This window comes from Amblyomma americanum, chromosome 5, assembly GCF_052857255.1.
Source record: "Amblyomma americanum isolate KBUSLIRL-KWMA chromosome 5, ASM5285725v1, whole genome shotgun sequence".
NCBI lineage: Eukaryota > Metazoa > Arthropoda > Arachnida > Ixodida > Ixodidae > Amblyomma > Amblyomma americanum.
In genome coordinates, this window is record NC_135501.1 from 185,339,159 (window position 1) to 185,363,875 (window position 24,717).

General features: G+C 47.8%; 1 protein-coding gene and 1 pseudogene across 1 annotated transcript in view; one reads left to right on the top strand and one right to left on the bottom strand.

Moving 5' to 3' along the window:
* The window catches only part of LOC144133180 (phospholipase A1-like), a 129,303-nt gene that overhangs the window by 103,964 nt on the left and 622 nt on the right, over positions 1–24,717 (bottom strand). The gene's annotated exons all lie outside the window — the stretch shown is intronic.
* LOC144134460 (uncharacterized) lies at positions 3,741–24,209 on the top strand (annotated as a pseudogene).

A 24,717-nucleotide genomic window follows, 5' to 3' on the forward strand; every position in this document is an offset into this window, starting at 1 on the left:
GCTTGTTACGCTCCGCCTCTTGGTGTCTTCGCTTGGCAAGATGTTTTTCTCTTTGCTCCGGCGTCTCCGCCGCCCGTTTAGCCTTCTGATGTTCATTCTTTCTCTGCAGAGTGGCCAAGTGCCAGGTGAAGGCTTCTGGGTTCAAAGAACTGATCTTCTCCTGACGATACCACTGCATAGCAGCGGCTGCAGCCTCCTTTTCGTCACCCATACGAAGCGATTGTGATGCACTGAGTCGTATCACCTCAGCTTTTATACACACAGCCGCACATACGCAGTTTATCCACAAGACCCCACATGCGCCCGCGGCAGCAGCCAAGCTCTGACTTCATGCGCAGCGCACCAGCTGCTCTTCTCCGGTTGCCGCGCATGCGCATTCACACGCGGCGGCGGCGAACTCTGACGCCATGCGCCGCGCACCTGCTGCTCCTCTCTGGTTTCATGCATGCGCACTATCAGCCTCCCAGGCTCACGGCGAAATGCTCGACTGGGTAGCGTAGTGTAGCTCTCGCTACAAAGCAGAAGAAAGTGAGTGCCGCTATGCCGGAACTAGTCCGCAAAGAGAGATAAAAGAGTGGCATCAAAACCGGTTACATTAGGCCTGTAACCTCAACTGCAAGGTACTCATGCATCTTTTAAGCTGCTACAGTTCTGAAGCCCATGTGGTGTCACTGCTTTAGGTCAACGGTTTAAATACTGATTTTCTGCTAGTCGGCAAAAACTGCATTGTGGTTGCCCAGTGGCAACTCAATGTTGGTGTTTTACTGATGTGAGGCCACAATCATTCATCATTGTAATCACTGTAGGGAGTAACAGAAACATATCAATTTGCTTGTTACTGGGAATCTGAGTCACAACTGCTACCTTGTTTCCTGAAACACTTGTCTTTTACTGCATTTTTTATTGCATGTATACTCTTAGGGCAAAGAAATCACCTTTGGTGGGGAGCAGAACTGCCAGCTGAACTGAGAGCTTTGTCACACACCTTCGCATTTGCGTCATACGAAGCACCACACGAATGAAGCAAGGATGAAGTGGATGTTGTGAGATCACCGTGCAGCTCGGGTATCCTTCCGGCTGGCTAATCTAGCAGGACCAATGTTGATATTTCTACAACAGTCAAGTCTCAATGGCACACCAACACATGAAATAAAACTTTTTCAACATAGAACAGAAAAGTAATTCATACAGCATGTAGTTGAAGAATATGTGGAACAAAGCAACGGGTACAACAGGACTGGGTATGAGTTGTTGAGACATTCTGTTCATTACTGAGTCACTGCTCACTTGTGCTACAGACACACAAACATTCTCTACAAGACCACAGCCTTCCACTCCATTGTAAAATCTGATCAGGACAATTTGAACAGACAAAGCCAGTTACTGTGCAGAGGACACACATTTTCCTTTTAGGAATTAGATTACGAGCTATATTACGAGCGCTTTGTGTCTCGTCCTTGTCTTTTCGTGGTTTGCATGCTCTGGCGCTATTTTCTTCAAGTAACATAGGAAGCAAAGAATCTTTTATCACCCTCCACCCTGTGATTTTCTGAACAAAAAAACCTTGTTCACAGTTACAGTAGCAGTCATCACAGGGGTGACTGAAAATAAGACAGACCTCACTGACTGCTGGTGTAACACACGCTGAAGTCCGGGTATGTCTGGTTTAAATTCAACAGACCTTATTGGAGTTGCCAGTCTCCCCGGAGCATTCGAAGAGAGCGGTCGTGGTCGCTCGCCTCTCCGTCCGGTCGGTGCCCGTTTTCGCCGGTCCCGCCGGTCCTCCTCCGAGAGCGCATGCCCCTTGCCTCTCCTCCCGAGACGCGTTCATTTTTAACGAACTCGCCTCGCCTCGGCCGCGCCCGGCCCACCCTCCTGCCAGCCCTTTGGATTCTGGACAGGAGCTCCGAGCGCGTCCAGCGCCGTCCGGCGCCCCACCCTAGGAGCAACTAGGCGGCCCCGTCGCCCGCGTCGGAGCCCCTCGTACCGCTACCTAGGCCTACCTACCCGGCGGCCGCTTCGGCGGCCGGGTAACCCTCTACCGCCGGGAGAGCCTCTTCGGGCCGTCGTCGTTAGCTGCAGCGGCGGCGGCCCCTGTTCCTGAACACCCCTGCAGCCAGCACAGCGGACTACGATGGCGGCGGTCCAACCTTTGCCTCGGCGCCTGCTGTGCTGCCCCGGACGAGTTCGCGGCTTTGATTGCTGCCTCCCGCCCTCCCCGTGCGCACCGGTGCGCTCGGGGCCCCGACGCGCCGCCTCCTACGGCGGTCTCCAGCGTTCCATCCCTGCTGCCTCCTGACGCAGCTCCCGGCGTAATGCTGGACACCACCGCCGGTCCCTGGACGCCAGCCCACTGACGCCCTGCTGTCATTACAGCCCCTGCGCGCCGCCGGCAGCAGCGGTACTCAGCGCAACCCGCCGCGCTGCCTCCCAGCAGTCTACCCGCGGTCCCCACCGGCCACCCGTCGGTGGCTCTCTGCTGGCAGCCTCGGCTACATTGCAGCACTCGCCTGCCCTGGTCGGCTTTCCGGCTGCCCCGGGGTGCCGGCTCCTTGCCTCCGGCAAGCCCCCGACGTGCGCGCGCCACTCCCAGCGCGCGCCGTTCATCTTCCCCTCCCCAGCGAGTCGGCTGCTGCGGCGTGCCTGGTGCCTCTCCATCTGCACTTGGTTCACGTGCCCCGGATGTTGTCTGCGGTGACCTTGCGAAGTGCTGTCCCTGTCCTTTGCCACCACCCCAATCCCCCTCCCCTCCCCCACATCCCAATCCCCTTCCCCTGGCCCCCAAGAGTGATGCCTACGAGGCCAACATACGTTGGGGCCAGTATCCCCCTCCCCAGAATATCCCTTAGCATCAACAACAACAACTGAGAGCAAATTCAAAATAGCAAGAAAATGTCGTATCAGAAGAGGGCACCTATTTATAAGAATTTCTTAACTGCAGTGATAATATTAAAGGTCCAGAATCCCCTAATCCTAGGCTTGCTTTGTCTGTGCTTTGTAGATTTCGCTCATTTCTGCTACACATATTGTAGTCGCTTGCTTTTAATCAGGAACTAGTAACCCAGACATCTAAACTGACTGTCTACTGGAAGAACGTTCAGTCACCACACCCTCACCAGGGTTAATGACGCCGATGTGTCCTTGAGACCAAACGTTTGTAGTGTTAGTAATCATAACACCAACGGTTGGTAGCTCTCAAGCATACCTCCCTCGCTAGTGACTTAACCCTTAAGCCTTTCTTCTCAGATTCGGGTGACTCTCTCATCGCAGACAAACTTCGATCATCATGTCATCCACTGACACCACCAAAATGGCCGCGGTAGCTCGTAGCTACACGCATGACGGGAACAAAGTGCTGACTCCAGAACAACAGGAAGCAGCTCGAAAGGAAGCTGTGAAAGCCGCCCTTGCCCAGGCCTCACTTCAGGCACTGCCCACACCATAAGCAGCAGTAGCCTTAGACGGTAATTATGACGTAGCAAAAAGCTGGCCTGTCTCTGATGTTCAGCTGCGCAGATGCCACATTCAATGTGGTTACTTGCATGGTGAATATGAATGCCTTCAAGACCATCGTTGAACCATTCTATGAAAACGTTGCGCGCCGAGTGTTGCACGTCATCAACATGATTCGTACAGAGCTGGCGCCCTATATACAGCGTATCGCGTATCTACGCACATGCGCGCTTGGAACCGCCGGACAACACGGCAATAACAACAAGAGTACCATACAGCATGTCGTAATGCCGCTGCAGGTGCCCCAGCCCATCGTGGAGGCCCGGAGGTACTCGGGAACGACAGTAGCCAGATAACTGGTCACTACTACGTTGTTCAGCCTGAGGACAAACCCTCTGCTGTACATCGTAAGTGGGATTCCACCAGTCTGCCGCCTGGCAACTTTTCACTCAGAAGCTGAGCCTTCATGCTCACCTGGTGAATTTCTACACTGGCCACCAACTTAGACGGAAGTCTAGTCCATCAAGTGGTGGCAACCAGTTTACTGCCTATTGGCAGTGTATGCTGTGGCCATGGAGAGAGCTTGAGGGGCACAATAGAAGGCCACTGGCATCGTGCATAGCGAAAGCAATCAGAGGCAGGTACCCCACCAAAAAAAAAAAAAATGGGGTTTTTGCTTGCCACTGCCTCAAAATAAGGTAGTGGACCATATCATACCTCAATGTTGCTTCCAGTGCATCAGAGCTTTTACATATTGCATGCAGACCACCTTCAGAGACCGGGCTTAGCTTATTCAGTGTGTCTGGCTACTTATTTGTAGTGCCACTTAGGGCAAATTAATATACTTGTTGTACTGTTAGAAATTATACCTGCTTAAATCTTGACTCTGGTAAAGCTAGCAAGTGTTACAGTGGATGCACATTTGTGTACTTGGCTTCTATCACATGCTTTTTGTCCTTGCTACCTTTCAGTAAAGATGCAGAGCCAGCTGAAACGTTAGCTTTTGCATATTCTTGTGCACCAGTTTTATCTCCATATTTCTTGTCGTGTCATCGCTACTGCTCAAAACAATGCGCTGTTATATTCACAGGCCTCCGAGGTCCTGGCGTAAAAGAATGGATGGCAAGAGACGCTGACCGTTATGGCTACTGGGCAATAAAATGTGGCAGAGGGCAAAACAAGTGATTGTATGCCTTAGTGTTCTCTCATACTTGAAGCCTGTGCCTGTGCATATTTCGTGCCCATGTACTGCCACGAGGTGGAACATTCTAAAAAAACGAGAACTGCAGCTGTTCGATTATAGCTGTTTACTTTACGTGCTGTACAGCTTACAAGAACACAATGAGTGTGATGAAAGATGATAAAGTTAAAGAGAGCAAACTAACAACTTCATTACACATGCATGTTTTATCTTGCATGAACTAAAAATGACATTTGAGGTAACATGCATGCCAGGAAAATGACACTTCCTTTAGGACATATTTATGCAATGCAATTTTCTCGCTATGCATCTCTTATTTGAAATGTCATTACCAGATCATGTACAAAAGATAGAAATTTCCTCCTGCGTGATGACCAGTTGTTGGTTTTTAGTCATCTTTTGCATCATATCTGTTTTGTTGAGACTTGTACAGTACATAAAATAGATGGCACAGCAACCCGCACACAAAGTGAAAATATATTGGCTGAATATCTGGTGAACATCTTCTAAATGTGTAGTAATCATCATATGTGGGCATGATAAGAGTGCTACATGAATGTCCACTATCGTCAAAGTGATGATGATGAATGAACATTTATTAATAAAGCCCGAAATAAATCGGTGGTGCACGCAGGCACCAGACGGGGTGGTTCCCTATTTACGGGACCCATATGCTTCCAGCAGATCCTGGCCCCTGTCCGTCAGTGCGAGCTCAAAGTCAAAGTGACGATTGTATGAATATATGAACATAATATGAGCTTTTGTGAACATGATATGGACATTAATATCTTCTGAGGAATATTATATGAATATCCACTGGATATAACTTGGTTGGCTCGGGACAGGAATGCAGATTTTAATGCGAAGCAATACTACTTTAGGTCGCACTTCAGCCCGTTCCGTGGTGAGGCGGTGGTAGGCACCATTGACCTTTAGCGTGACCCCGCTGCGTGACGTCACACCACGTGACCTAGAATGACGTCACACCAGCTGTGTAAAAACGGGGCCCCATCTCACGCCGTCGCGAGGCGGGGCGGTAGCCACCAACAGTGGTCTAACTCCCACTCCTCTCACCAGGGGCGCTACGGTCGGTGTGACGTCACACCAGCTGTATAAAACAGCTCCACTCAAACACTATGACATTAAGATCGACCTCGCCAAGGTAAAAAACTTGATTGATATGGCACAAGACAATGAGATGGAGTTGGAGGAGTGTGGTGGTGATGACGACGAAGGTGACCCCATGTCAGAGGCAGTTGCATTAACAATGGATCAACACACTATAGTGTATGACGAACAAGCAACTCTGAATCCTGTGGTAACAATGGCTCCCGGCGAAGGTCAGAAGCCTATAAGCATTCTGTACGACACGCATGCTGAGGAGCTGTCGTTTCCACAGATCTACCTCGGTCATGCAAGATGCATTAAACCTGAGGCTAGGTCTACAATCCTGACCATGGCATCGTCCGAGATTAGAAGAAGTGATAGACGAGGAGCTCTACCGATGCATGCTCTCTATATGGCTATGAAGGTAATTCGACACCGTGTGTGCGATAACCTGAATACCATGTTTAGGAACAAACGAGGCATCGAGACGTTGACCAGAGGTGATGTAGAGAATCCTGAGAAAGTGGAGAATCTCATTGAGAGAGACATGGGATTTATGAAGGGTGTACCGAATACTATACAGTATTGGCATACCCGTAAAGCCGAACTGTTTGCAATGATTCGTCAATTGGGCAAACCAACGGCATTCCTGACTCTTTCGGCATCGGAAGTACACTGGCCGCGGCTTCTCGAATTACTGAAGAGCTTGAAGGCAACCCCATCTGATATTGGTATAGATGAACATGAGACGAATAGCTACTTTGCTGCAGTCTTGGTGAACGAAGATCCGGTGGTTCGTGCCGTGTACTTTGAACATATGGTTCGGGTAATTATGCAAATCCTCTGCAATAAGTGGCTTAGCCCATTTAAGCCTAACCACGTGGTTGAATACTTCAAACGCATTGAATTTCAGCATCGAGGCAGTGCTCATGCTCACCTTCTACTTTGGCTAAACGATGCGCCAAACGAAGAGGTCGCCAACAACAACATGCCGGAGACGGTAGCGCTGGCCGAACGACTGCTTTCACTGAATCACGATGCTTTGAGTAGGCCTAGAAGCCAACGACACGAACATACTCATACGTGCTATAAAGGTAACAGGAAGAATTGCCGATTTATTAACCCATTGTGGCCGATGCCTTGCACCAAAGTGTTGACACCGTTGGTTGCCCCGGACAAGGAAGCAGATCCCGAGGGTGCTAAACGATTCGAAGTACTGAAGGAAAAGCGAGATGCGCTTCATGAAGCCTTAAACACAACGATTTACGACACGTACGAATCAATGTAGGAGCCGCACGGCATTGAAGACTTTGAGCAGTACGAAAAGGTTATCCGCACTGGACTTTCACGGCCTACCATGCTGTTAAAGCGAGATCTAGACCAATGTAACATCAACGCCTTCAATCCTTGGATAGCCGAAGTGCTAAACTCAAACATGGATCTGCAAATTCTGGATGTATATGCCTGCGCTGCCTACGTAGTCGAGTACGTGAATAAGGCTAACCGCGGTGTATCGTCTCTTAGCAGAGCCATTAAGAATGTGATTGCCAAAGACCCAGAGGCTCAACTGTCTTACGAACAGGCGTTGCGAAAACTGGGTGTACACATGCTGAATGCCATCGAGATGTCTGCCCAAGAAGCTGCCTGGATGCTACTTCAGTTTGAAATGAGCCAAACAAGCACAGATGTAATCTTTGTGAACACTGTATGGCCGGAAGAACGGGTCAGAAGTAGGAAAAGTGGACGCGAAATGGATGCTGAACACTTGGAATTAACCAGCACTGATATATGGCGAAAGAGCGCTGTGGAAAAGTATGAGAAACGCCCCCCTGAATTGGAGCATGTCACGCTCGCAGAGTTTATGACAGATTACAACATCCACAAGATGACCAAGCGAAGAAAAATGGCAATACTTCGGTGCCGGGACTATGGTATAAACGATGTCGTCAACTACAAACGAGAGCACGTGATGTTGTACTCACCATTTAGAAGGGAGAACAACTTTCTGGATGGCAATGCATTTGAAAGCATCTTTGACGAGAACAAAGAAAGAATCATGGAGGTGAAAAGCAAGTATAACAGTGCAGTTACGAAGGCTGAACTACTGGAATACATTCGTGACATCAATGATCAGAATGGCCAAGAAGTGTCATCCACAAGTGTGCAGGAAGAAGACGAAAACGGGGATGGGGTAAGCGAACGAACTCGTACAGTTACAAGCGTCGTCGTGGCTGCAATGTGCCCAGGCGTGAAGAAAAGGGAAGACTGTATGCCTTTGGATGAATTCTACGCAAGAATGAAGATGACCAACCATCGCCAAAGAATGTTAATCGAAGAGGTTATAAATCGCGTCACCAATGAGGACGCCAAGCCTCTTAGAATCTTCACTGGACCGGCCGGGTGCGGCAAGACCTTCACTCTCCGTTTAATTATGGATGTCTACAATCGGTACTGTAAAAGTCGAAAGATTGGTTACGGAGATGGTGAAATATCGGGAGTAAACGCCTACATAGCGTGCGCCACAACCGGTAAGGCTGCCGTTGCACTTAATGGTATAACTGTGCACTCAGCCTTCAAGATCGTCATGACATCAGGCCGTGAAGACAAGGGCCTTTCTGCCTCGGATCTGAACACATTTCGAACCCTATTCAGAGGAGTGAGATGTATCATTATCGACGAGGTCAGCATGTTATCTTCGGACCTGCTTCGACAAGTGGACCGGCGGCTTCGTGAAATAAGGCCGGACAGGATGTTGGAACCCTTTGGGGGCTTCGATATCATTCTATGTGGAGACATGAGGCAGCTGCCGCCCGTTAGAGCATCCGAGGTGTACAAGCTGCCAAAGTAGTGTGGAGCCGTGTATAACACAGATGTTCTACCGTGGCATCACCTGGAATACTTCCCCCTAACCCAAGTTGTCCACCAAAGCGACGCAGTCTTCTCAACTCTCTTAACCAAGATTGGCGATGGCGAAGTGTTGGAGGACTTTGAAGTTAAACTACTGGAATCTAGATTTATAGACCCGGAGGATAATGCAGCGCAGTGTTCCGACGCAGTTCATCTGTACTACAGCAACAGCGAAGTGGATGCATATAATGAAAAGGTTGCCCGTGCAAGTCGAAACAAAGTACAACATCTAGCGAGAGACTTGGTAACTGGCCACAGGTCACAAGAGGAGAAAGATTTGGCTAAACGATCATTGGAAAACTTTAGTCGAGTTGAGACGGGCTACTTGCCTTCACTAGTCTTGTGTGTGGAGAAACCGTACATGTTGATACGGAATTTAGATATTACAGACAGATTAGTGAACGGTATGGTAGGGACACTCAAGCTGATTGAATATGATGGACAGGAAGACCTGTGCAGAATTTGGCTACGTTGTCCACCTGGAGTTGGCCTCATAGCTAAGGCAAAGCTTGCACAGCGCGGGTACGGTCGTCATATAAACAGCTGGATACCCGTAGATTTGGTGTCCATGCAGTTTCAACTGAAGGGAAAATTAGTAAAGCACATGTCAGTTAAGCGGACACAGTTTCCTTTGATACCTGCCAGCGCCATGACCATACACAAGTCTCAAGGAGGAACCTTCGATGCTGTCGTGTATGAGTACGCATCAAACCATCCACAGAAACTTGTCTATGTAGCCCTGAGTAGGGCTACATAGTTGTGGAAAGAGAAGCTTTTGCAGGTAGGTAGGCTGGAAACGCCGATTGGTCGGTGGGATGCGTGTCTGTGTGACGTTCTTTTTGCTTCGCCCTCATTCTCAACCGGATGTGGGGTCACCGCTCCTCTCTCGGCCTGTCCCTAGAGGGCCTAGGGAATCGCTAGGTCCGTCCGTCCACCGCGCGTGCGTGGTCCGCGGGCATTCCCTTCGTGAGCCTAGGCGGCGGCGCATGCGTGTCGGGAGCTGTCCAGGTATGGCTTTTTTGCGTGGTGCGCTCATCGGCAACAGCCAGCTCAAATTTCTGTACAGTTCTCGCTTCCACGACATTACGACGACCCACACAAGGCGCTGATCCGCGAGAAATCGCCAGCCACATAAAGGTACGTATTTTATCTCAAATTTCGCTTCATGAAGTGCTGTACCGCTTACCTACATACCTTGCACGTTCCAGGTCCTCGTTTTGCTGCTGCAAGAGCACGTGGCTAGTGTAGAGCTGGTATTCAAAGTTTTGCCACGACATTACGCCGACCCACATAAGGCACGATTTGAGAACTGCCGGCGTCGTCAGCTGAACCGCCGTCTGACAGCCACGCTGAAGCACTTGTCGGGCATGCACATTCTCAACCCCGAGGTAAGGGTTGAACAACATTTTCGCAAGTTTTCTCGTGCAGAACTCACCAAATTGCGGCTTTTGCGTAACTTTTTTGCAGCATCGCTTCCTGGATGCTTCTGGCAAGCAGATGCTGTCCTTATTTGCCGCGGACCGATACCACGTGGCAAGAGACCGGGGCATCGACCTGATGTCAAAGATTATCGTCGCGGTCCTCGTCAAGATCTACGGACCAGGGATAGCGTAGGAGAGGTGTACGTCGTGCACCGGTGTCGTCGGTGCGGAGCAAAAGTGCACAAGACTGACCACTGCTGGGCCTACTGCTCACCGCGCCGCCACGCCGCTGCAGGTCGACATTGAAGTGCTCCTGCAAACGGCCCTTTTTAGGGCCACCTCATTGTCTCCTGGCAGATCACGGGCGTCCCGTTTCGTGGCCGTGTTCCCTCTCTTTGTCTAAATCAGCGGCAGGCATCAAAACTCGCGCTAGGCCTTGTTGTAGGGTTAGCAGAGTGCACTGCGCCTTTGTTCCTTTGCAGTGGTAAGTGCAGAGTAAAGGTGGCCACGATTATTCTGCCACTACAATCGGCCCTTTAGGATCGCTATCAGCTTCAACGGTAAGTCCAGAAGTTCTGACTCACGCATTGTGGAAATCGCGCTGGCCTAGGTATACAGCATTCACCCAGTGCAGTGCAGCTTTAAATCCTTACTCACAATAGGCTTTGTTGCCGGGTTGACAAAGTGCACGGCTTTGTTCCTTTCAATGGAAAGCCTCTGCCACTACAGTCGGCGCCCTTAATTTTATGATCGCTCTCAGCTTCAACAGCAAGTCCAAGAAAAGTTATGACGATCGCGCGGTGTGGAAATCGGCGGTAGCGACAAAAAACTCGTGCTTGTAGCTACAGACTTACCCAGCTCCAGTGCGGCTTTGTTTATTTCCGTAGCGACTACTCGCGCTTTGTAGAAATCGACGCCAGCCATGAAAATTTACATATATTAGACCTCGCTACAGCATTAGCGCAGTGCGCCTTCGTTTCTTTGCGTTCTAACTTGTATGCAGCACACCTTTGTTTGCTCGTTACTTTTGTTCTTTTCAGTCGCTTCCTGAATCCGTCCAAAGAGCCTGGCTAGGTGGATGATTGTTCGCCGTCAGTGGAAGCACATGGCGATCGCACTGCATACAGCACGACTTTGGTCCATGTTTTTTAAATAAAAACATCAGATGTCGAAGGTCATGGTCATGTCCGAGGACTGCTTCGGCAGCTGGGGCAAAACCATGGGGACCGCACACGCTGTGTCGTCGCTACCAAGTGAAGAGGCACAAAACGGCTGTTAACCTTAATAAAGGCCCTTCTCGGGGCCGTCTCAGTGTTTCCTGGCAGATCACACGCTTTCCACTTTGTGCACGTTCTCCTCATTTCCAATTAAATAGGTCCTTCAAACCCTGCAGAAGGCTTGAATTAGGAACTGCTAATATCAAGATCGTGCATGGTGCTTGAGAAACAATAGCGGCTACAATGACAAAGGTGAAGAAGGGCTGGAGTTACACGCAAATAAAGAAAGGTTGGGGGTACCCAGACAACAAGCTGAAATGGTTTTGGACAGGACTCCTAGTTCATTGCATTTGGAAGAGAAAGACAAGGTTTCGTTTTGCAGTGTAAGCTTGCGTCTCTAGAATGAACAGAGAACGTTGCCTCACACTGCTTGGGCCTGTCGTTTGACCCCTCGTTGACCCCACGAAAAAAAAAAAAGATATCTCTAGGAAACTATTTGCGGAATCTTTCCCCGCTTCAGGAGGGGAGGGAGGTGATGGCCTCCCCTTTGTCGGGTTCGCCGCGAGACGCGACGCACGATGGACAAGACGACGAAAGGAAGCGGGTAAAGCCGCCTTTCTGAAATTGACCGTGACTTACAGGCGCCTAGCTGTGTTTGGATTCCAGCGAAGTAGCAGCGGACCTCCGAATCCTTTTCACCCATTCTCACGTGTCTCCGCGTGCCATGTCGCCATGTGCGGTGAAAAGAGCAGTGTGCAGAGTTTGAAACAAGTATGAAGCTATACAATGAAGCCAATTACAGACTCCTGTACAACAGCTAGAGGAATTTCAAGAGCATGTTGTGTGATGCTAGTTATCTCAGCCAAAACTAGTGCAGTCAACTATTTCGTATTTTTTTGACCCAACAGACATGAAATGTCTGAAGAAGAATGTGTGCCAAACACATCGGTGCATCAGTTGTGATGCCTAAGAAAAGTTGTACCAACATATAAATGCCAAAGTCGTGATAATCAAGAATACTGAAGAATTAAGGGAAATAAAATCATTTTTTTTTGTTCAGCCTCACACACCTGTTACAAACATCTTTATACATAGCAATTTATAACGACTCTGTAGGAAGCTTTTTGGGTAAAAAGTACAGTATGACAGAAAGGAGTCTTCAGGAAATGCACTGTGTAGAAATAGCCATACAAATTTCATGTGATCGTTCGATAAATGTAACAAATACCATGGAAAGAAGCTTGCTGCATAGTATAGTTTTTTGCAAGTTACTGGTTGCAGACCGCTCTGCAGTCACTGGACTGTGATTGTGCATGTACTGCATGACAGTGCGTGGATTGCAGAGCAGTTAACCAACAAAGAGATGCTTGTTCATATCGTTTACCACACATATAAACATCATCAATGAAACAGGATGCTATGTGTAACTTTTTGACATGTTCCTTTTTGGCAGCCTCTAAAAATGTTTCCGCATAAATGAACAAGCTTATTTTGCAGCTATATAACCACGGGACTGCTGTAACTTGCCACATTTTCAAACTGTGTGAAAATCATTGCATGTGAGGGGTCACAAGCATATCCTGTTTCTTGAAGGTCCTGCTGCTTTGTTGGCAATGCTTCGACAACCATGACCAGCTTTCCGCATTCATGTGATGTGCACAGGGTATGCCCATTACGTGCATGCCTTTCTACCTATCAATGGCTTACAATGCAAACAGACAAAAAAAGATACAGAGCACAAGTAGATAGTGTTTGTAGTCCACACTCCCCTTCTCAGTAAATATTGCACATACCCATGCAGGGGGATTGGCCAAGGTACAATGGAGATCGCCAACAAAGTATTTGCACGGGGGAAAAAAAAGACGTGAAGCGGCAGCGTAGAAGACTGAATCAATATAAAAATAAGAAAATTCAATTAAATTTAAGAAATATGATTTACCAAGAATAGAATTAAGCATTCTGGACGCGCGACAAAATTTTGTATACAGCTAACAAGGTAACCGATCAGTCGCACTTATGTAATCATAAAGGTAGCCACAAACACTGCTATTTTTTTCTTCTAGTTTTCATCCCCCTCTTAGCTTTAGCCATCATTGCTCTTTTAGGTCGATTTTATGGTTAGCCCTCACCCCCTTTTAGGCCGTGTTCATTGTTGGCTAGCATTGCATCATTATAGGTCGTGTTCTTCGTTGGCTTTCATCGCTCGCTTTTAGGTTAATTGTTTTCCCATTCCAACCACCCTTTCACTTCTTTCTTATTATGCATGTCTTCACGCTGCTTTCCAAGATTTTAATGTCTATTTTGCGTCTAGCTTTGTCTTTTGCATTTTATTGTTTTTATCTTTTTATCCCTGTCATCGCCGGCCGCACAGGACTTCCAGTGGGTGTAGATATTTTTTTTTTGCCAGGGGTTGCTATTGCGTCCCTTCCCCCGCCCCATCTCCCCTTCGCTGCCACGTATTGATTTCAGTGTGAATGGAGGTGTGCCTGGTGTGGGTCGGACACCCTTGTGTCTTTTGTTTCTGCATGGTGTGGGTTCAAAATACGCCTGCGCACTGCCCCTGCTTTCTCGCCTTTTTTTTTTTTGCTTTGAATTGCGCATGCGCACTGTAATCACTGGCTAATCTTGAGTCACTGCATAAAAACGTGCGGATCGCATTCCTTTGATATTAAAGTTGTTAGTTCAGCACACTTTGTGTCTCGTCCTCCTTTCGTCCGTCGTCTGAAAGCGTTTCAGTGTTCACAATGTCAAACCAACTCGCCCAGCAACACACCCTGCTTAACGGGAATTCCTTGGCGCTCGCATCAAACGAGAGAACTGGAAGAGACAGAGGGAGTCCTAGCCTTGAAATAGGGACCTCCAAATACTGCTTTCTCTGAACTGCGAACCGCTGGCAAGAGAGGAGAAAATGATCTCATGTTTCAACTTGCCCACATGAGTCATAAAGGTTTGTCGCAGCGAATCCGCATCTGCGTAAGTACAAATTTAAGTGAAGGATTCTGCTTCGCAGAAGCGTCATTGACACCTCACAACGCCTTGATTTACACCACTGGACATTCCATGGGTACTTTAAGTGGTGAAAATTCACGGCATTGAGCAACGGATAGCTCAAGCTGGCTGAAATACATTGGAACCACTGGAAACGTGAAGTTTCCAACAGAATGAGGTGAGGGACGGGATAGATTACAGGAGCGCTGAGAGCTGATTTTGCCAATAAATCAGCCACCAGACCATTTAGGATATTTGCGGGCATATGTTTCGCATGGGACTACAGCGAAAAGATGGGCAAAGTAATTTCGACCTTTCTGAGTTTAGTAGAACTCGACAACTCGAAAGCTCAGTCAATCGTTGATGCAGTGAAAAGGTGCCTGGCTCATTTTGGAATTGACTTGCGCAGAATCATGGGAATAGGGACAGACAACGACAGTGTGATGATAGGTGTCAACAACGGAGTGTATCAGAAGCTTAGGATGGATGTTCCTAATCTCTTGTTGGTCAGATGTGTTTGCCATTCGTTGCACTTGGCGGTTTCGAGTGCCGTGGCGGAAGCACTTCCGAGAAATATCGAATATTTGGTCAGTTTACAACTGGTTTTCTCGGTCACCATAAAGACAGCTGTCTTACCGCGAACTCTATCGAAGACTCAACGACGGACACAATCCGCTTAAGATAGTGCAGTCTTGCCAAACCAGGTGGCTGTCAGTTGAAACAGCGGTCGGTAGAGTGTTGGAGCAATGGGAGGAATTGTCACACTTTGCCGCGGCAAGGATAACTGATAAGTGCTACACAGCAGAACTCCTGCATTCGATCATGTGCGATAAGACAAACTTGGCTTACCTCGTTTTTTTGAAGCCGATTCTTGCAGAAGTGCAAAGTGTGAACAAGGCGTTTTGAGTCCAGCTCGGCTGACATCCTAAAGCTGCTAAGTGACCTGACATTACTGATGAAAGCGCTGTCAAAAAAGCTTGTCGTGCCTACGTGCCGTGTAGACCCACTCAGTTCAAGCATCGACGGCTATGTTAATATGACGTCGGACCTCGGCTACGATACTGAAAATAAAGCTGCAAGAGCTGAGAAAGGCGGATTTTTCGAGAGATGTCGAACACGTATTTAGACAGCGGTGCGTCGGATTTCTGTCTCGTCTCCTGAAACAGCTCCAGCAAAGATTACCTGACAATGTCCAAATACTCAGATAAGTTTCCCTGCTCTCAGTTGGGAACGCCAGGGAAAAAAATCGCTGCCATTAAACTGCAATGGGAGAAGCTCACTCTCGTCAGCTGGAACAACCGTGCGAGCACAGTTGCATTCTGGGACGAAGTCAACAAGTACAAGGATGCTTCTGACAAAAATCCTTTCTCCGAAATGGCCGAGTTTGCTTTATCCATGCTGGTGCTGCCCTGGTCCAACGCAGAGGGTGAACCATGTTCAGTCAGTTGAACATTATCAAATGTAAACAGAGGACCAGGTTGTCAACAGAGATGACGAATGACATCTTGACTATTCGAGCCGGACTCCGGAGGCAGGACAAATGCTGCTCAAACTACGAACTGCCACCAAATGTAGTTCAAAAGATCGGCACTATGGAGGCATACGCTGGCAGCAGCGCTGGAAGCCCACCTGGACCTGGTACCAGCGGTACGAGTGGACAGTCGCTTGCAGATGAAGCAGACATCTTTCTGTAATTGTGCCTGCAGTCAGTCAGGACTTAGCAGTGTCTAGTCAGTACTTTACATTTTTTCAACATTTTAAAAAGTACTTTTTTGAACTATAACGTGAAGTACGCAGTCTCTAGTCGATAAAAAATACTATAGTCGACGGCTTTTAGTCGGAAAAGAACAAGTACTTTCTTTTCTTTTTAAAATTTTTAGTTATATTTGTTTACAGATTGAATAAAATGTACAAAAATGAACTTTTTGGCACAAAAATTACATTTGGCGGTTTTTAGCGGGTTTTGGGAGTTCCTGCCGCGGGTTTTTTATTTCTGAATCGGCAACACTGCCCGCAAACGCTTGTGTGGAAAGACACACATATAGTGAACTAGAATACCTATCTAGTGGCGCGAACGGAGGCGTGCGGCAGCGTAGCAGCTGAGGCAGAACGCCTACTGCGCCTTTTACTAGCCCCGCGCTGCTTCTCACATTCGGAACGGCTCTCCGGGCGCTGAACTGGCTGAAACGAAGTGTTTTGTCTGCGTTCTACGTTTCGGCGTGGCTCCTCGAGCTGTAAACTGTGAGTGATCCAGAGAAAATCGTCTTGCGTGTGTGAAGTTCGTGCTATAAAGACACTACAGAGAAGCACGATGCCGAAATGGAAGACTGACTCCCATTGCTTTGCCCCGGGCTGTCGGAGCGGTTATCCAGGAACTCCCAAGGCGTCTTTGTTCGCCGCTCCCACGGACGACGAACTTAGGAAGAAGTGGGAGTGCAATCTGCGAAGAGATGACAAACCTTTCACTGAGTCCTCAGCGGTCTGTGAGCGCCACTTTGAGCCCGAGTGCATATTGCGGGACTACATACACATGATAAATGGCTCCGAAGTGCGACTCCCCCTGGGAAGCCGTCAATGGCACATGGTGTGGTGCCTACCCTCCTGCCTGACTGTAAGTTTTACCTTTCTGCCCGAAGAGCGAAACAGAGGCCAGAAAGAAGGCCATGGAGCAAAAGCAAGCGACAGGACGCACAGAATGAAAGTGCAGATGTCGCACAGGAAGCGCTTCGTCAGCCTGTAACCGATGTTTTGATTTCCGAGCTGAACGCTCTAAATGAAGCTGCAGGCCCCACCGAGAGCAGGCCCTTCACAGTTAACATGCTTCGAGGAGTGATGCTTCCCCCAAAGACCTGGTGCCGGATAAATTGCGACAGTGACGCCAGCGTGCTCTTTGCAACAACATCGATACGAAGAGACACCAAACTTAAAATTCTTCACGATAAATCCGTGCTGTTCCCTTTTGGATGCAGATATGGCCAGCATATTTAGCTCCCATAGTGGCAGGCAGGAACTTGTTGATAAACTGCTCGATGCAGGCAACATAGATGCAGCAAATGCGGTGCTCCCGAAATTATCCCCAGACCATTCCACTTGCACTGTGGCATCAAGTGACAGCCGGCTAATATTTTATATAGCTGGTTATGTGGCCAGGAAATGTGTCCTGAAGACGGGCTGTGAAAGCTGCCTCAATCTGCTTTTGTTGACCAAAGAGGTGGCTGGGAACTTACACCTAGCCCAGTTCACTCGCATGAAAGACAACGGTGGTCTTCTGTATCCCGCTGCTGCCTTGTACAAATTTGTAGCTGACCTAGAAAATGCTTTCACAACATGTTTTAGCCTCCTGGAACTACATGCAGATAGTATCATTGATATTGTAGATGTGGTTAAGGCAAAAACAGAGCTTCGACTTAATTGGCTGTCCAGACCACTGTGAGAATGTTGCAGCCGAGCTCACTGCTTTTTACATAACAACCCGCCTTCACTTTTTTATAAAAGGCATCAATAGCAGCAACAACCGGAAATGCCAAGCTTAAGTACCTGAAAATGAGTCGATGCACTTCGATTTCCGAAGCACCCTGTTCGGGTAGCTGCAAGCCCAGCTTTGTTTCCACGGATGAAATGTCTATGTAACATAATTTAGGCTGGTTACGCCAATAATGCGTCTGCCATCAAACCAATATTTGCTTCAGTTTTTCTTTTACATGTCCGCACTTGCCACGAAAAGTATAATGCTCGCCTCCCGTGTATTATTTATCAACCTGGCTTATGTCATGCATACACTGCAAGTAAAATTTTCCGAAAATTGGGTTGGAAGTATTTTCAGTCATGGGTAAAATTTTCTGAACAAAATGCGTTTCTGAGGCCGCTTAACCGTCTCGGGAAAAAAACTGATTTCCGTAAGAGTAGATCACACGTAGCTACGTGCGCCTAGGCGCGCGCACAGATGAATTAAAGCAGTAACCGCATGAGGCGAAAATTCGCGGCGACACGCCGCGCGATGGCATCGCGCGAGGGCCGCCGAAGCACTGTCGCTCATCGCGTCGCCCAGGTTCTGCGTTTGCAAGAAATTTCGCTCATCGCCCGGAATTGCCGTGCGAGACTAGCCAATGACGGTAGGCCTTGCGGGTGAGTAACTTCCGATCCGTCTTGCGCGCGAAAGTCGATTTTTTTTTTTCAGCAGGCTTTCCGCGCGGAGCAACAGCCGACGCATCTCTCATCATGGCAGCTATGCAAGAATTTAATGAAATGCTCATTAATGAAGTTCAAAAGTAAAGGGTGTTGTGGGTATGTCCTACACGCACTATAAGTCGCAAGAGCGCGGGAATGTCGCCTGGCGCCTCATCGCAGCGTCCCTCGGGCGCACTTTTCTGCGTCACGTGACTTTGTGTAGACTAAAAATAAAATTATCTAAATATATTTTTTAATGTTTTTATTGTGTTTTATCTTGTATGAAGCTTTAAGAGCGCTGTTATACGTGTTAATTGAAGCAATATGACTGAACGCTGAAGCGGCCGCAATCGAGCAACACTGAAAACGCGCCGCTCCGACGCCGAGTCCCGTCGCTTCGTGCGGTTTGCGCCAGCGGCAGCGATGGGCGACGGCGGCGTCATCGCGCGACGTATCGCGAAGGAATATCGCCTCATGCGGTTACCGCTTAAGGGGTGTAGTTCTCTAAGTCGTCGCGGTGGCTCAGTGGTTATCGTGCTCGGATGCTGACTCAAAAGACACCGGTTCGATCCCGGCCGCGCCGATCACATTTTGATGGAGGCGATATGCTAGAGGCCCGTGTACTGTGCGATGTCAGTGCACGTTAAAGAACCCGGGTGGTCGAAATATCCAGAGCCCTCCACTACGGCGTCCCTAATCGCCTGAGTTGCTTTGGGACGTTATAACCCATGGCACCAAACTATAATCGCAGATAAATAATATCAGCCTGGCAAAAGATGCACCTATACAACTCACATCCATGGCAGATCCGTGAGCCTCTCTCATTGCCCGGCGGCCGTTCTCGGTAGCAGTAAAACACTCTCCGGGGCATGTTGGTTCATAGCTAACAAGAATAAAAGCGCAACAACACGACACAACGAAGGAGGAATCCGACAGGACAGGCGCTAACTTGCAACACTTTACTGTCTTCATAAACCGCCGCGTATATATCAACCACAGGGGGGGGGTAATGTATTAATGACTGTTTGAGAGAACACATTCTGTCATTAAAGAATGGGACCGGGTCAAATCTACCGATTCACTGTAAGGATTGCTGGAAAGAAGAAGAAGGAAGAAAGAAGGCATGTGGAGCAAAACTTCTGGAAACAAGTGTAACCTGCAAAAGTAAAGACACGATCGCACGCAAATTGATAGAAGCGCACAGAATATGTAAGTGGGAGTGCATGTGTTAGCACCCCGTCGATCGTGATGTATAAAAAAGAATGTCAGTTTTTAGATATGGCATAGTATCTGCGGAATCACCTGTTCTTGTTGTGCCATTTTCGAGTTTTCTACGCACGTGCTTTCAACTGTGTTCCCCCATATCTGTCTTTACCCCCCCCTGTGGTTCATATATACGCGGCGGTTTATGAAGACAGTAAAGTGTTGCAAGTTAGCGCCTGTCCTGTCGGTTTCCTCCTTCTTTGTGTCGTGTTGTTGCGCTTTTATTCTTGTTATCTCGGTAGCAGACGGCATACAACGACGCGATCTTTCATCATCGCCGAAATGCTCAAAGGGGCAAGACAGGAGGAAAAAAGGTGCCTATAAGGTTACGTTGAAGCTAGTTGAAGCAAATGGCATGCATGTTTATTAGCTACAGGCGTATTAATGCACCACACCGGAACAACGACTAGGAGAAACACACACAAGCTCCAGCGACGACGACGCGACGCCGCTAGAAAAAGTTGCAGTGGCGCCACCTGGTGGTTTCTACAAGGCGGATTTAAAGTGGTGGCGAAGGCTGGGCCGAAAAGTGGTTTAGCGCGACTGCAGCACAACCAGAGGATGGGGGGCAAAACACTCATATAAAGAAATGATAAAGCTACAAAATTGGAATGTAATCTGCCAATAGAAAAGAAAAAATATATTAGCACCTTGTTTTATGAAAGAGGTAAGTCATTTTATTAAAACCTGGCAAATTTTGTATTTTTGCAACACTCTTGACCTGCCCCCTATTCATGAGTGTGCGGTGCATTACAGCTCAGAAATATGCTACAATTCCTTGTCTGTGCACTGTGCAGATGCAGATGGTGCCAGCCCTACTGGTTCTACGCTGAACCAAGCTTGTTCCCACGCCAGTGGCTTCATAATGGTTCAGTGTAAGTGTTAATTCCGCCTGTGGCGCTTAGTTATTATTTGTGCATTGTTGGGTTGCTGGCTTCCCTGTCAGAACTGTGCTGTCACTATATTTTGTTCTTTATATTCTGTGGGCGCAGCTGACCACACATATGCAGGACCAAGCACTGAAGCAAGCGCTTCATCTCTGGAACCTGGCACGGCAGGGGTGGCCGCAACACTGTCAGCGAGTGCTGATCTGTCACCAGGAGCTCCGTTCAGAAGTTCGCCTCTTTCTTATGAAGGTTAGCAATTTTACAACGCTTTCACAATATTGCGCACTTTTTGGTGCTACAGGACTACATGCAGCTATGACTAAACCCGACGTAGCAACTTATTGCTCTTCCGTCGACTCTTGTCGACTCTGTACGTTGCAGGATCTTTCACCAGCCCCATCAATGAAAGGCGGCCACTGCAGAAACTTCGAGCCAAGCTCAGGCAGCTGCGTAACCGCAAAAAGAGGCTGCAAGGACTGCTGCTTCAGCGCCGTCGCATGAAGACCACTGCCGAATTGGTAGATAGTCTGCGTGAGCATTTAACACCAGCTGTTGCTGCTTTTGTTGAAACTCAGTTAAAGATGCACAATGTCAGCAGGTTTGGCCGTCGATGGTGCAGCCAAAACAAAACCTTTGCTTTAGGTTTATACTTCCACAGCCCAAAAGGTTACAGATATTGCAGGAAACTCCTGAAACTTCCATCTGTTAGGTCACTGCAGCTGTGGCTTGCACGCGTACCATTGAGGGTTGGATTTTATCCTGAAGTTTTTGATTTGATCGAGAAACGGGCAGCGTCTTTTCCACGGCAAGACAGGGCTTGCACCATAATTTTTGATGAAATGCATGTTTCAAAGGAGCTGTCATACAATCCAGTGCCGGACAGATTTGAAGGCCTTGAAGAGTACAGTGCAGCACAAGGTCCAAATCTTGCAAACAAGGCACTTGTGTTCATGGCCAAAGGAATATGTACGCCGTGGAAGCAGCCTCTTGGCTACTTCTTTGCAGATAAGGCAGCGCCTGCAACTGTTCTGTATGACCTCCTCTTCAAATGCCACAAAATGTTGGTTGGAGCTGGATTGCAGCCTGTGGCTGTGGTTTGTGATCAGGGGAACCAAAATGTTTCTCTGTTTTCGAAACTTGTGACCCCTGAAAAGCCGTACTTAAGTGTGAATGGTGAACCGCTTTTCTTTATTTTTGATCCACCGCATTTGCTCAAGTGCTTGCGCAATATGCTCTTCAAGTATAACTTAACTTCAGGGTAGGCAGTGACACAATTAAAAGCTCGTACATACGACAGGCTTATGAGAAGGATCGAGAAATGCAAATTCGGTCCATCCCAAAGTTGAGTGCCCGGCACTTTAATTTAACTTTTGCTTCGAAGATGTCTGTGAAACTCGCAGCACAGGTATTCAGCAATCATTGCGCTGCTGCATTGTGCACATTGGTAACATTCCAACAGTTGCCATCAGAGGCTATCCACACAGCCAGATTTGTTGAGAGGATCGATAGACTCTTTGACAGTCTAAATACTTCACAGAAGCGGGGAAAGTCTCCGTATGCATCTGCAATTTGTGCAGGATCTGTGCATGAAGAGTTTTTGGAAGAGTGTATTGCAGTTTTCGAAAACATCGAAGTTCTAGGCTGTGCGCGGCAGCCTCTTTGCATCCGTGGCTTCTGCCAAACTATGAGGGCTGTGCTGCTGTTATGGAACCACCTGGCCTCTCGCTATGGTTTAACATACCTCCTTACCAGGCACCTGAACCAGGATGCACTTGAAAACACCTTTGCTATTGTTAGGTCGAAATCTGGATCGAACAGCAACTCGTCTTGCCGGCAGTTTCAAGCAGCATTTAGGCATCTTTTAGTTAGCAACCTTTTCAAACTGTCGGAAAGCAGCAACTGTGCTGAAGACATGTCTAGCCTTCTAGCCACTCTCCCAGTTTGTTTATCTAAGTCTGCTCTTTCTCTCTGTACAGCTGCCACATCTTTGCCAGTTGCAGTAGAAGTTTTGCCATATGATTATCAGTCTCCAATACTAGAGAACAACATTGTCTATTTTGCTGGCTGGCTTGCCTACAAGTTTATGAATGATCACAGGTGTGTTACAGGGCCACATACGTGCGAGGTGAGGCTAGAAAATGCCGCCTTTGCCGATCAGAGCCAAGTTCTCTTGTACTTAAGTGTCAAAAATCCTGGAGAAGGTGACTTTGGGAGCCTGTCAGTTCCTACACCCTCGTTTGTAGCTATCATCAATGCTTGCGAGCAGGTTTTTGTCGCATCTAGTTCCAATATTGTGGGAAAAGAACAAGTAGGGCATGATCTGTGCATGTTGCTTCATGCCAAGGTAGAAAAATCGCTGACTGTGTGTGGTGATGACGTTTATGATGGTTTGTTTGCCCTGTTCGTCAGGGTGAGGCTGCATTGGCTTGCACGCCGAAAAAATCTTGAACTGCACAGTCAAACTACTAAACGGAAAGCCACGAAGCAAGCACTGAGGCTAAGCAAATGAAAAGGATGCAATTCCCGAGCTGTTGGCTGAATATTTTGTGAAGTTGCAGGCTATTATGCAGCCTGTGCAACAAATCAGCTTAGTCTGGTTTAACGGTTGCAAAGGTTTTTTTTCTGGTTCACAGCCTGGTTTTATTCTTTTATTTTTTACTTGTGTATTTTGATTTGCTAGGATGTGACGTGGTTGCTCACAGGGGCAATGGTTTAACAATGTAGCATCTTTCATCGTTCATTCCACTATGTCACTCTTTTAGGGTACTTTTATGCCATGTACAGCCTGTTCAAGTGTCACCTATGTACTTGTGCAATATTGTCAGATAAAACGCCATACCGACAAAGCGAATGCCTCTGAAAGGAGACTTTCTAGGAAATGGATTAACCTAGTTTCCATGGCGCTGGGATTAATTTTTCCACCTGCTCGCCCCCCCCCCTGCAGTTCCGTGCTGGCAGGTATAATGAAATCAACCATTGTCATCATAACTACCACTCGGCACCACTGGCTACCAGGCCACCTTTTAGCAGGCTAGTTGCATCTCAGAGTTTTTAGTAGGATCTTTGTCAGCGCAACGAACAGAACAGCGCTGGACTTTTATCTGGCTATATTGTAGCGTACAGTACACTGATTACATGCTTTACTGCCCCGCGAATGTCCTTGCACTTCTCTGTACGCTATACTTCATGTGTACTTTTGTTGACGTAAAATTACTTCAAATTGATCCGGCTAACGACTAGAAGTACTCTGGAGATGGTACGCCGGCTCAATGTATGGTATTTGCTCCTACGTTGAGCACGTTTGAGGGTGCTAAAGCTGGCTTTAACATTGCCTTGCAGATGTAAACACACCTGCTATATTCTTTCAGCTGAAGCAATTAAATGTGAAGAATAATCCCAGTGTGCTCTATGGTCTGTGTTGATGCGCCTACTTATGTCATGTTATGTTTGCTTCAATTGAAGCTGTCGTAGCATTGTTTTCTATACTTTTCAATTTCCTAACTGACAACGTTCGTGGCACTTCAGGGCTTTTTCCTATCTGCACTGTGACTATTGAGATGATTAGCCAACTTAAACAATACTGCTTGTGCTGCCTGTGACGTATTTTTTGTTTGTGTGCCAAGGGTGTGCTTTGTGACTGTATTTGTTTGGTTGCTGCAATAAACAATGAATATGAAACTATGAAAACCATACTTGCCATACACTCTATTGCGAACTGTGCACTTGAGCCAGTGCTTTGTGCATCATACCTTGCATCATACCTTGCTGTACTCAAAAGCTCTCAAAAGTACTAGCACCAGTATTTGCACTACGAATCATGCATGCTTCGCCAGTGTCTGGAAGTGTTGCTGCCTTTCTATGCTGCCCCTCCTTTACCAGTCACTTTCATTGCGTTCCCAATTGCACATTAACTTGCATTAACAAGGCCATAACTAGCAGGAACTCGAGCACATTTGACTGGCAAAGGTTGGGGCGCGCTGAAAGGCAGCAACCTTCGAGAGGTACGGGCTCGAAAACGCGGGTTCTACAGAAAGACCGCTTTATAATTCGCGCCAAAAGCATACGTATGCGTGACGTCATTCTACGTCACGTTTGCGTAGTTTGCC